The sequence below is a fragment of the Malus sylvestris genome, chromosome 11, assembly GCF_916048215.2.
Source record: "Malus sylvestris chromosome 11, drMalSylv7.2, whole genome shotgun sequence".
Lineage (NCBI taxonomy): Eukaryota > Viridiplantae > Streptophyta > Magnoliopsida > Rosales > Rosaceae > Malus > Malus sylvestris.
In genome coordinates, this window is record NC_062270.1 from 7951689 (window position 1) to 7965097 (window position 13409).

General features: G+C 36.2%; 2 pseudogenes; one reads left to right on the plus strand and one right to left on the minus strand.

The window, feature by feature from the left end:
- Window positions 1–944: 944 nt before the first annotated feature.
- Window positions 945–1644, plus strand: LOC126591149 (histone H4-like; annotated as a pseudogene).
- A 10222-nt stretch (window positions 1645–11866) lies between these two features.
- LOC126591150 (uncharacterized) lies at window positions 11867–13153 on the minus strand (annotated as a pseudogene).
- Between the last annotated feature and the right edge of the window lie 256 nt (window positions 13154–13409).

Here is a 13409-nt window from a genome sequence, read left to right on the forward strand (position 1 = left end):
CTAATACAAGTGTGGCCTATTTGTATTGGTGACCCCTACCTCTATTAAAATGAGGTACAAATATGACTCACTGAATGTGATCTCCTTAACATTACTCATATGTGCAACTAAGAAATTGTAAACTTGAACCTAACCAAACTTATTAACCACAATTAGTTTCGCTCGGATTGTTATGGCCTATTTGGGAACTAGTTTAACCAAGATGCCTATATTAGCTTTACTTTTCGGAAATGTATTTGTGGAGCTAAAAATAATCAAGAAAATTATGGAGGTCACACGTGAACTTTTGGGTAAAAATGATAAAATTACCCTCAAGACACATCAGGATTCCCACACACGTGCAACAGACAATAACGGTTCAATCAAGGAAGAGTCAAAGGTGATCAAAATGATATTAATTACTACTACAAAAGGGCCTTATAGTGTCAGTACGTGGTGTCGGTTTAATATAATATAGTGGTGCATAAGACAGTTGCGACATTAACTGAACATAACGTCGGATTTACTGTCGCTTTTAAGCGTCATAAAATTCCTACGTCGGTTTAAGCACATATATTTTAATAATTTTTAAATACAAGCGTCGCTTTAAGAAAAACAGTGTCGCTTTTAAGCGACATAAAGTATGGGTGTCGCTTTAAAGCGACACAAATTATTGTTTTTAAATATTTTAAAGCTTGCGTCGGTTCTATAAAGAGACACAAATTATTTTTTTAAATATTTTAAGAAAAACAGTGTCGCTTTTAAGCGACATAAAGTATGGGTGTCGCTTTAAAGCGACACAAATGATGGTTTTTACATATTTTAAAACTTGCGTCGGTTTTATAAAGCGACACAAATTATTTTTTAAAATATTTTAAAGAAACCCATCACCCAAACCCACGGCACGGATCGCAACCCTTAACCGTCGATTGCGCCCAATCCACGGTCCTCGTGTTCCCCCCAAATCTCACGTAAAGAAACACAACCCACGTATCAAAGCTCCCAAACCTCTCTATATAAACCCCCTCCACCTGACCTCTCCGACACTGTAACTTGCTATCTCAATTCAAATATCTGATCCCAAATCAAACCCTAATTTCATTTCCGCAGCAATGACTGGACGCGGCAAGGGAGGCAATGGGCTGGGCAAAGGAGGAGCCAAGAGGCACAGAAAGGTGCTGAGGGACAACATCCAGGGCATCACAAAGCCCACCATCCGCCGTCTGGCTCACCGTGGCGGCGTTAAGCGGATCAATCTTCTTGGAGAATGTGATCAGTGACGCCGTGACTTACACCGAGCATGCCAGGAGGAAGACAGTGACGGCGATGAACGTCGTCTATGCGCTCAATAGGCAGGGCAGGACTCTATACAGGTTCGGGGGTTAGTTTGTTAAGGTTTCAGATTGAGGATTTATGTAAATTGGTTGGTTGGTGTGGTGGTGGTTGGATAGATTTAGGTGACGAAGTGCAGGAATTTAACGTTTTTAGTTTGGATTTTAATGGAACATGAATCTATTTTCAATCCAATTTTGATCTGTTTTGTTTCCATCGAAGTTGTATTTGGATTTTTTTGTTTTTTGATTACTTTGATATTTTTACATTAGGAGGATTTTTACTTTGATATTTGGATTTTTCTATTTTGTTTCTATCGAAGTTGTATTTGAATATTTTATTTATTTAAATGTTATCTGAACCGACACACGGTTCTATATTATATAGTTTATTTTATTAGCTTACGTCGCTATAAACCGACACTAGTTTCTATATTATATAGTTTATTTTATTAGTTTACGTCGCTTTAAACCGACGTTAGAGTCAGTGTCGCTTTAAACCGACGTTGTGTAGTGTCGGATTAAGCGCACAAAGTGACACTGATAGCCTTTAGTGACGCTAGCATTAGTGTCGCTATGCCAATCCGACATTACATTGTTTAATGTCGGATTTGTGCTTAAATTCCAACAGAAATTGGGTTTCTTGTCGGATTTAGCTCCGCCGGTGATAGCTTGTATTGTAGTAGTAAAAATCCCTTTCCTCATCAAATCCTTATTCAAAAGGTAACTCCCAAATTTCCTATTTAATTTAGGATTAATTGCTATGTTAATTGCAAGTTATTTCACATAATATCTTGCAACTATTCACCCAATCACACCATATATGGCTAGTCACTACTCTCCAAATAGGGCTGGCCACTCCTCTCCAAATAGGGCCAGTCACTCCTCTCCAAATAGGGTTGGCCACTCCTCTATAAATAGCCCTATAATCCTACTAAAAAGCTAAGTCATTTGCTACCCACAAACTCATAAACACATTCTTTTTCAGAATTCTAACTTTGGCAACGGAGATTCCTCGACCAAAGCGCCCCCCCCCCCCCCCAAATTCATTGTGGGTGCATGAGGCTTTTGTCTTTAATCTTAGGTGTTATTATTTTGCAGGTGCATTTTCATCAAATGAGAAGATGGCTAAAATTTGCATCCACAGTATTGGCTCTAAAAAATTGTGGGGAGATTCTTAGACAAAAACAGTTTATGGTCGAACTGTAAATCAATATATAAAGATCATTTTGGCAAAACCAATGAAATATTAGATTTTGTAGTCATTGAACTGTATAAAAATAGTTTGTCAGAGTTCGTCAAGTATTATGAAATGTCTATCTATTTATTATATTTGATTGACTAAACAACCTTAATTTTAATTGATTTTTTTTATAAAGATAATCTTTACAAAATGTTTAATAATATAAACAGTTATAGTCATAAACACAAGTTGTATGAATTGGCCATAAACTTTTTTGACGAGAAGGTCTGTCACAATTTTGTGAAAGCCAAGCCAAGTATGTCAATATTTTATCCACTTAAAATTTTCTTGTTAGTGATCACCATTTATATTTATATCACATCGAAATGCATTGATATCAACATAAAATATCATTTCTGTGTTCTTTTTATGCTAAGATTATCTGATTGTTTGTTTGTTTTTTATTTTATAAATTATACTGTTAGTGGGTTAAATTGTTAGTTGTTACGGGAGAGAAAAATCATTGGGAATCGAACCTGCACCAGAATTTATAAGCATAATTGCTTTTGCCACTACAATAAAGCGGCATCTGCTATGATTGTTTGTTTGTTACACTTTGATTGATGTTGAATGTTGGTATGATATATTTGAGATTAAGAAAATAAAAGGATGCCGACGGCGGTAATACTTTTTGAAAATATTAGTATTTTAGGTTTATTTATTTTTTGGGTAAATTTGGTATTTGATGTATAACAATTTTAAGATTTAGGTCTCTACAAGTATAGCTTGTAATTTAATTAGTATGAGATATGATCTATAAATATAGTTTGTCATGTTAAACACAATTATATAGATTTAGGAGTAATGATGATCCCCATGGCATCATTGAGTGAAAAAGACGAGTTGAGAAGGTACCTAGTATTTCTCTAATAAGAAATTATTTGACTGGCTTGTTGTTGGTTTCAAATATAAAATTTGTGTGTTTCATTTCACATGATTGTTAGTTTTGGAAAGTCTCTAAATAGTTTATTTGATTGTTAGGTTTTATTAGGTTTAATTTTTTTACGAGTTATAATTCAAACTAAACCTATATATGCACTCATAGTGTGAGATTCTATAAGCCGAAAGAGAAATTTATATAACGTGAATACACTCTCAATTTAACGTCATATGTTAATAATATAATATTTCATAAATTTTCTTCAACGTGAAATTTAATCATTGATATAAACCGTCATGAACACGGTATACTCGTCATCAAAATCAGTTGTGTAATCTTTGGGTGAAATCGATCGGAATTAGACTGTTGGCACAAACCCGTAGTTAATGATGGCATGCAATCTAGCAAAACCTAGCATACATACTATTGCAAAGTCTTACATAAATATCCAACTTTGAGTAAAAGATATTCTCGCGGCTGCTTTAGCTTTCAAATGGGAAAGTGGCATGTGACGCAATACGCATACTGATCTTTATAGTACAAAATTACAAATCATCATGATTGTAATTTGCAGCAGCCAATTGTCCTCTTAACAGACAGTGCCACGTGAAGTTTACGTGTAAAGCTACAACACTTCGGAAAGTGACCAGCATTTTCTAAGTATATGTTATTCGACAATGGGATCGAACCAGCTTCATCTGCGCAACAAAAGGAATCAATTAGATGATAGGGAAGATTGTCCTAATAAATATGACATTTTTTTCTTCAATTTATTAAATTTTGAGTTCAAATGCTATTGTTTGTGATAAAAATAAAATAAAATTTTGAAATGCACCATAAATTCAAAATTAATTTTTACTAAGAAATTACATTTATTAGTGATGGCGATATTATATTCTAAATAATGTAGAAAATATTCTTTTTTTTGTGAACAAGGGATAATGGTTTTATTAAAATGTTAAGAATAGAACAAATTACTACTTAGTACTACGGTCTAATAGTATTCCTCTTCACTTGAGAAATCTTAGGTTCAATTCTTATTAAAGGCGAATTTAAACCACATCATTGCTAGCTTTTCTTTTCTTTTTTTACCACATTATAGTTAGCTTATTGTGAGGCTTAACCCACTCTTCCACCCTTATACTATAGATAATATCGTTTCTTATAAAAAAAATAGAACGAACTGGAAAGATAACATCCTAGATTAAATAAGAGAGATCCTCAAACCAAAAAGATTCAAAAGCAAAAACGTAAGGTTAACTTGGCCAATTTAGTCTTGGTGAGAAGCACAAGAAGTAACAAAGTAACGCACAAAACAAAGCCAAAAGAACATCAAGCCCATTAACTAGAAATTTAATCTCTTCATAACTTGCCATAGGGAAGATTTTGTGAACAAAATCATCACCAAAAGTCATAAGAGAATACTCTTTGAATACGAGTAGCGCCGACTATGAAAGAAATTGCAATAGAAATAAGGGAAAACTAATGAAAAAAGACTTCAAATCTTTGCATTTTAATAAAAAATCATCTACTAACTTTATTTACTGATAAGGACAAAAGAATAAAAAAATAAAAAAAACCATAAAAAACACCACATGCGATGTGCGCTCATAACCCCACCCCATCCCCCTCCCCCTCCCCCTCCCCCCCTCCCCCCTCCCCCCTCCCCCCTCCACTCTTTTTCCTCCTCGTTGTCAACTATCAATAAGAGACTTTTTTTTTCTTTTTTTTTATTGCTTAGAATAAGAGAAAGAGGTCGCACTTGGTGTGATGGCAAGTGCCTTCGCTTAGAATAAGAGAAAGACTTCAAGTTGAATTACATTTCTCAGTTTTATTTTTGTGGTGTTGTTTGCCAGTAGTAGTCAAGATGACAAGAGATTTTTCAATATGCCTGAGTGGTACACCATGTGTCTCTATACAAGTGGTGAGATTCTTGTGTTAAAAAATAAAGTTTCCCATCACTTACATAATAACATGTGGTGTACCACTTGTGTTACGGGCATAAGGAAAAATTTCTTCAATATGACATGCAAGCCAAAGAAATTGGATGGAGAGCTACATTCAATTATTGTAGGTATGTAAAAATGTGAGGGAATTTTAATTTGGTAATTGAAAACAGCTTTCTAAATATAATTACTGATGACATAATCTTCTCAAGGTTTTGATCTAAAGAATCATTTCTGGGTTCATCATTTTCGACACAATGCGTGTTTTTATAGGACCAGAAAGGATATAAGTTTCAAACCTTATGAAACTGGACCAAGAACTATACAATATTTATGAAACATGACAAAGAACTAGGCACTATTTATGAAAGTAGACTAATAACTAAACACTATTTATGAAACCAGATCAAGAAAAAGATACTATTTATGAAACTATATTAATTATTATACACTATTTATGAAATTGGACTTAATAACTAGGCACTGTTTATTAAACATGATCAAGAACTAGCACAAGAATTAAACACCATTTATGAAACTGGACCAATAAATAGTGTAGTACCGTTCAGTTTGATAAATAGTGTTTTAGTTTCATAAATAGTGTTTAATTTCTTAAATAGTGACTAGTTTCATAAACAGTGTCTGCGATAGATGCATGTTAGGTTTTTTTTTTTAATTTTTTTTATTCAAATTGTGTCATTTTCATTAAAATTTAAGTTTTTTGTCATTTTTATTAAAATTTAAGGGTTTTTCATTAATATTTAATTATTTTTCATTAAATAAAGTTATAGCATGATTTTTTGTTAAAATAAACTTAGCTCAAACCCTTTTCATGAAAGCTCCCTATAAATAAATGGTGACTGCTACAATAGATACTGCGCACAAAACCTTTAATGAAGCTACCATTCGCATTGGATAGACCGCACCAACCCCACCATTTGATACAACACATCACAAAAGGGGAAATATAGCATGAACTGGGGCAATGCTATATCCAGTTCATGCTATATTGGATCCAATGTTCACTTGTTGCTAGATAATATCTCTGGAGTTGTTTAGACTTGAGTTGTCTGTGTAAACCCTTTGAGTTGATGTTTTCTTTTATTTAGCGTGGCTTAGGCCCCGTTTTAACAGAAATAAATAAACTTTGAAGTCATATGCTAATAAATATAGAGCGGTTGGCATAGGATGGATGGTTTCAGTGCATGAATTTCAAAAGTTTCAATGATGGTAAAGAAAATGGACAACTTCTATATATGTTCTTCGCTAGTTGTCTTACATTTGAGTAGGTTAGGTCATCTCCAACCGATCCGGTTAAAGGGCCATAGGGCTAAAAATAGCCCGAAATGACAAGAAAACCGTCTCCAACCTAGGGCTAGGCCAAATGGCTCGTGGGCCCCACCAGGCCAAAAACACCAAATCAGGCTAATCGGCTAGCCCCGGGCCGACACATTTTTTGAATATAACGGCTACCTGGCATCAGCATGACGCCAACTAGCAATGGCTGGTTGACGTCAGGTGACCGTTGGATTTGAATTTTTTTTTAGGACAATTTTTGAAACAAAAAATATTTAAAAAATCTCATTTTTTCCTATAAATACCTAAACCATTCCTACACCATTTCTAACATAATTTTCACTATTCCATACTATCTTACTTCATTCTATTTCAATTCTTCACATTCTATTCTCTTACCTCTTCCAATAATCTTTCCTTCAAATTTTTCAATAATTTTCAAATTGCCACATCTGCAATGAAAGGTAGGGCTTGAACCCAAAAAGAAGATGAAGCTCTTTGCAGGGCATATAGATGGGTCTCAGAAGATAGTGTGATGGGGAGTTCTCAAACAAGTAAAGGTGTTTGGACTAGTACGTCCAAAAAATACTATGAGTTATACGAATGCACCACTCCACCGAATACCCGAAACCATGATAGTTATTCTTCAAGATGGAAGAAACATCTTCATCCAAGTTTGAATAAATGGCATCAAGCAGTGTTAAAGGTCGCAAGCAGACATGAAAGTGGAGCCAATTACTACGACAAAGTAAGTGTTTTCACAACTTATTTTAAATATTTAATTATATTACATTTAATTTCATAAATTAATTTCCTTTAATTTTTGTAATAATTTTTTCTAGGTACACCAAGCGGAGGAGTTGTATATGGAGGACAACTCGAAACCCTTTAATCATCATGGTTGTCTGGAAATTTGTAAAAGGTGGGTGTTATTTGAAGATCCACCTCAACAAATAGTTGGTCATACGGCGGTGTTCGAAAATGGATCCTCAACTACAGATGTGGATGAAGATGGATCTCCTACCATTCAAGAAACAAGGGTAGAAAATCCGTCTCCAGGTGAAGGTTCTATACCTAGGGCTACGGCACGAAACAATGCCCGAAAATTGAAGCAAAATGGTAAGGCAAAAGATGATTACGCCTTTCAACAGGAAATGGCAGCCTTATTACGATTAATGGTAGAGCAAAATGTTGCCACGAAAGAAAGGAATCGTAAGCACGAAGAATGGGCCAAACAAATATAAGAAGAGATCGATGATAGGAATATGCAAAGGAACACTTCGGATTACACTACTGAGTAAGGCCTATTTTGATAGGAAAAAGAGGGAAATTATGGCCCGACGAGAGTTGTTTACATCCGACTATAATCCTACAATAGCGGATGATGATGATTATTATTATAGACTTTAAATTTAAGTTGTTGTAGTTTTTAAAGTTAAGTTGTAGTTTTTAAATTTAAATAATAAATTATGTTTGGCCTATGGCCCCTTCAGTTAGAGATGTTTTTTTGTCACAATGCTATGTTTGGCCTAAGACCTTTTGGCCCATCCGTTGGAGATGGTAAGAAATATGGCCTGACACTATTCATTAACATATTAATTTATTGAAAGGTTATTGTCACATCCCGGTCTCGACTCAGCCGTAGCACGATATTGTCCGCTTTGGGCTCCGGTCACGCCCTCACGATTTTGTTTCTAAGAACTCAGACAAGAACTTCTCGGGGGGTCACCCATCCTAGAATTTCTCTCGCTTGAACTCACTTAATTTCGAAGTTCCGATGGAATCCGAAGCCAGTGAATTCCCAAAAGGCCTCATGCTATAAGAAGGTGAACATGTACATATAAGGCACATCACCTTCTTTTCGTTGGTCGATGTGGGATGTTACAATCTACCCCTTTAGGGGCCTGACGTCCTCGTCGACACACTCGCACCGAATGGCAGAGTGGCTCTGATACAATTTTGTCACATCCCAGTCTCAACTCCACCGTAGTACGATATTGTCCATTTTGGGCCCCGACCACGCCCTCATGGTTTTGTTTATGGGAACTCAGACGAGAACTTCCCAGGGGATCACCCATCCTAGGATTGCTCTCGCTCAACTTGCTTAACTTCGGATTTCCGATGGAATTGGAAGCCAGTGAGTTCCTAAAAGTCTTGTGCTATAGGAAGGTGAGCATGTACATATAAGGTACATCACCCCCTCTCCGTTGGTCGATGTGAGATGTTACAACTATAGGGCTAAATTGAGCCATTTGGCCCTCCTTCGGTTGGAGATGACCTTAATATTGGGTTTGGTCAATATGGTAGTGACTACTTGCTTGCGTCTGGTGGTGGTAGTGGAGGTCCATAGCCATAGGTTGGCTATGGTGAATTTGGTGATGGCGATGGCTATGGGGCAAATGAGTGCACTTACAAATTTGCCAAATAATTCATATATTGGGTTGACTAGTTTTGAAACATTTTGGGTGTACTTTCAAATTTTTATATTTTAATATAGAAGAATTGGATGAACTTATTTATTAATATGATGAATTTACTTAAAATTAGGTGTCAAATGTAGACGTGCAAACGATGCATGTGTTAGAGATGGGATTAGCAATCCCATACTTTTTGCGCGGTCTTGCTAAGACCACCTAACGAAGCACTTAGTGGACAAGAGTTCGACTTGGTCTCATTAAAGTTAGCCCTTCCTCGCACCAAACACGGACTAATAATAATAGCTAAGCAAGTTTAGTCTAGTGAAGTTTAATAAGGGCAAACAAGTGCGCCCTTAATTCGCTTGAATCCTTTTCGACTTCCTAAAATTCTAAATGTTAAAAAGTTCTAAAAATTATAAAATCCACAATGTGTGTCTAATATTTAGAAATTCTTCCCAGTGATTACTATTTTCATTACATCGCTACCCCCCTCAAAAGAAAACAAAATCAAACACAAAATTCAAAAGAGAGCCTCCCATTCCTAATTAGACTCTATCCACTTTGTTGGAAATTAGGTAGTCAAGTTTTTAATTAAAAGAAAAAACAATGGGCTTAGAACCCGGTCCATTTGTTAGTAGTACTAGTGGGAATGGTCCAAATGCATTATATTGATAATGGCGGTCCAATGCATTGGCACAGACGCCATGTAAACTATGTTTTGGGGTATTTTGTTATTTAAAATATCAACAAAGATTGCCACTTAATACTATTGTTTAATAGTTTTTTTTATTTTTTTTTTTCACTTGAAAGATTTTAAGTTCGTTTCTCACTAAAAACGATGCTAATGTATTGTGAAACTTATTCCATTCTCCAACTCTTTTAATGTAGATAATATTGTTCATTAAAAAAAATCACCATTGCGTGCAATGTCTTGTAGGTTTGCTAATTAGATAAATTCATATTGTAGGTTAGATGTATAAACCCAATGATTTGTTCAAAATAATTTGCCACGGTACGGAGTGAAACCCCAAAAAACAAATAGATTCACTTTCATAAAACACGGTGCTAACAAAGTTTCCCGACAAACTCCACACATATGGTATACGATATACTCACTGCAATATATAATATTAGGCGGTGCTACGCAAACTTTTTACTTTTTCACATTTTTTAAATTTGTAACTGCTGGATCGGTTAAAATAAAGAAAATCAAAAGATTTAAATTAATAAAAAGTGTGAGAAATAAAAATGATGTGTAAATAATACACCCCTATTCCAAAACCAAAAGCCCTTTGGTCCCAGTAGTTCAATTGTACAGTAAAAAGAACAAACCCAAAAAATCACTGGCTACGTTACATTCATATTTACAGATAATTTATCTTCTTCACCAGCCAAAATACCTGCAAGTTAACGCTGCACCCTCAATATTTTCCAGAAAAAACCTAAAACAACCCTAAGAAACTACACTGGTTTAAGCCCAAGCTTGGCGTACTGGAGTCACTGCAAACAGTAGTTCGAGATCAGGAGGGTTAAAATACCCGTTCTTCGGCGGCTTCTTGTTCTTCTTTCCAACCCAATACGCCTTCTTCTTTGGCGCAGGAGGAGGCGCCACCGCCTCCGGAATCCGAAACTCGCTGCGTTTCGGGGTACAGCATCCCTTCTCATAATCAACTTCCGCTTCAACTTCCATCATCATATTCATCACCATATTTACTGTCAATATTAAAACTCTGAAGTCTGAGAATATAAAATGTGAGGGAAAACAGAGACAGGGTTTATATAGGGTTTTACTTTTGAATGGCTTGCGGTGGAAGAACAGTACTGCTGTGTTTGGAAAAGCTTGTTCTGGAAGACTCTACTTCTTACATGTTTAGGGTTAGTGCCCGTCCAATTGGATTTGTGGTTGCTGTCGGGACAGCTAAGCAGGGCATGACGTCCACGTGTCGCTTGGCGCTTTAACCTTTTTATTCTGACACGTGGATCGACTTAAGACCGTGTATTGTGGAGTTCTTTGCGTTTCTAGTACAAGCGCCATATTTGGTCGGTGAAAAGCGCGCCAAGCTCTATTTGAAATATATGGGATGGGTTCTGTACATGTAGTGGCACGAGAAAAGCTAGGGGCCCAAACCCGAATAGTTTAGAAATTATTGAAAGTATGAGTGTAGAGTTGAAGAGATTTTTCAACTTGCCACATAAGATGGTACATTACGTATTATTATATAAATAGTGAGATATATGTGTTAAAATGTTAACAATTTGAAAAATAAAATTTTTCTTTACTTACATAAAAAATACGTATTATACCATCTGTGTTCCCGTCATACTGAAAAATTTCTCGTAGAGTTGGCCGAAGATAATGTAAGGGTTTAATTTAAACTTTTCATGTGTGAAGTGTGTCGTATCTATAAATGACATTACAAACCGGCTTGTTCTGACACCTGACAAACCAACCAAACGTGTTCCTTAGCCAAAGAAATTGCAGCAAGTGTATCATTTGCCAATTTTGGAATATGGGTGGCACAAGGATAGATTGACAAATAAAGCACCAATGTGAGGTGAACCAAAACACTTAAAACACGCGTGTTCAAAGGAATATATATAGGGATGTGCTATTCACACATCTCTTGTTAATTTCTATCTGTTAATTTTTTTCAATTAATCTGATCCGACGGCTGAAAACTAAAAAGGTATGAGAGAAGTAAAAATAAGTGAAGTATGTCATATCTTAGAATGAAGTTACAATGTAACTTTTGAAGAAGTAAAAAGGGATGAAATATGTCATATCTTATAATGATGTTACAATATAACTTTGTACAACACACTCTTGGAAAATGCTCATATTAGTACAACACAATATATCCTTCATATGTCTTCACCGAAAAAAAAAATATATATATCCTTCATATGAACGACTAACAGATAGAAGGAACGAACTTGTACCTACCTTTGCTCGCATAATCCGTATACCTCTGCCCAAAAGTGTCAACCATCAAAGCCTCCTCCGTTTTGGCCTTCTGATCATAGTACGACGAACAAACCGCTACAATGAATAGTAAGCTCAAAGGTGCTCAAAGCGTAATCGCCACAATGAAATACGCAGCAAACAGATACATTGCAGACACATATATTGGATGACGTAGACACCGGTAAGCCCCAACTGCATAACAACAGTTGGCACCACAACCTTTTCTGAATACTTTGCAAGATACAATGTTGAGTTATACTGCAATAGCAGAGTCACCAATATCAAAATCCAAATAGGAACATTGCTCCACCTGCCAGGAATGCTGACCAGCCATGACCCCAACACAGAACAAAATGCGCAACCATTTCGGTGGGCTCACTTCTCACTTGGGATCATGTGTGCGGGCATAGTAATCTCCATATAACGGTTTCCTCACACTAACATTGAAGAAATAGAAATAATGGTACGCAAAGAAGAATACAGGCCAACCTTCAAGGTAGCCATTGAAATAGGCTGGTGGGACAAGTGTGAGCCAAGAAAACACTGAAGTAACAATGGCAAGCTGCTAAATACATTTACTTCACCGCGCAAATGATTCCGAAGCAGTATAACCCGTAAACCGCAGCCAATACAGCCAGAAACCAAGGCCAAGGGGCTCAATAGCAAATTCAGAGTCCCTTTGGTGGCTGCAATTGTAAATGACAACATCCCAGACCATTTAATCACATCAAATGGGGTTAATTTCAAAAGGGTAGCTTTCAATGAGTCAGAGGAGAAGTTGTTGAAATGCTTCAGCAATGGAGTTTTAGATTCTGGGTAGCTTGAGGTGCTAGAGTATGAGAATTTGAGCGGAGCTAACAAATGGGTGCTTGTTCTTGTTCCTGTTGGAGTTGATAAGAATAATGGGTTTTGGGAAAGACATAACGTTGCCGGGGTTTTGAGGGGTTTAAGGCTATGGCGGAAGGTAGAGCTGTGGTTTGTTTGAGTTGCACGGAAGGAGTTTGCTGAACTGCCCGAGGGAGAATTTGGGTGTGTCTGTGAATGTGGAACAGAAAGGGATTGTTTTGGAGTGAAGGAACATTGATTTGGCTTCCATGGCTGAGTGGGGGGAAGAAAGCCCGACTTTATAGGATGCAACAATTTGGCTAACCCAAGCCAAATTTGGTCAAAAGAGTATCCAAAGAGACAGCCATGGGAAATTAGACTTATCTTCTGTGTTTTGATTAGATTAATCGTTTGGATAATCCAAGGATATGGAATATGAGAAGAAATATAGCGAATTATCCAAGTTCTCTAGAAATAGACTTGTAAACTTTCAAAATCATAACTCATTCGCTACACCTTTTAACCTC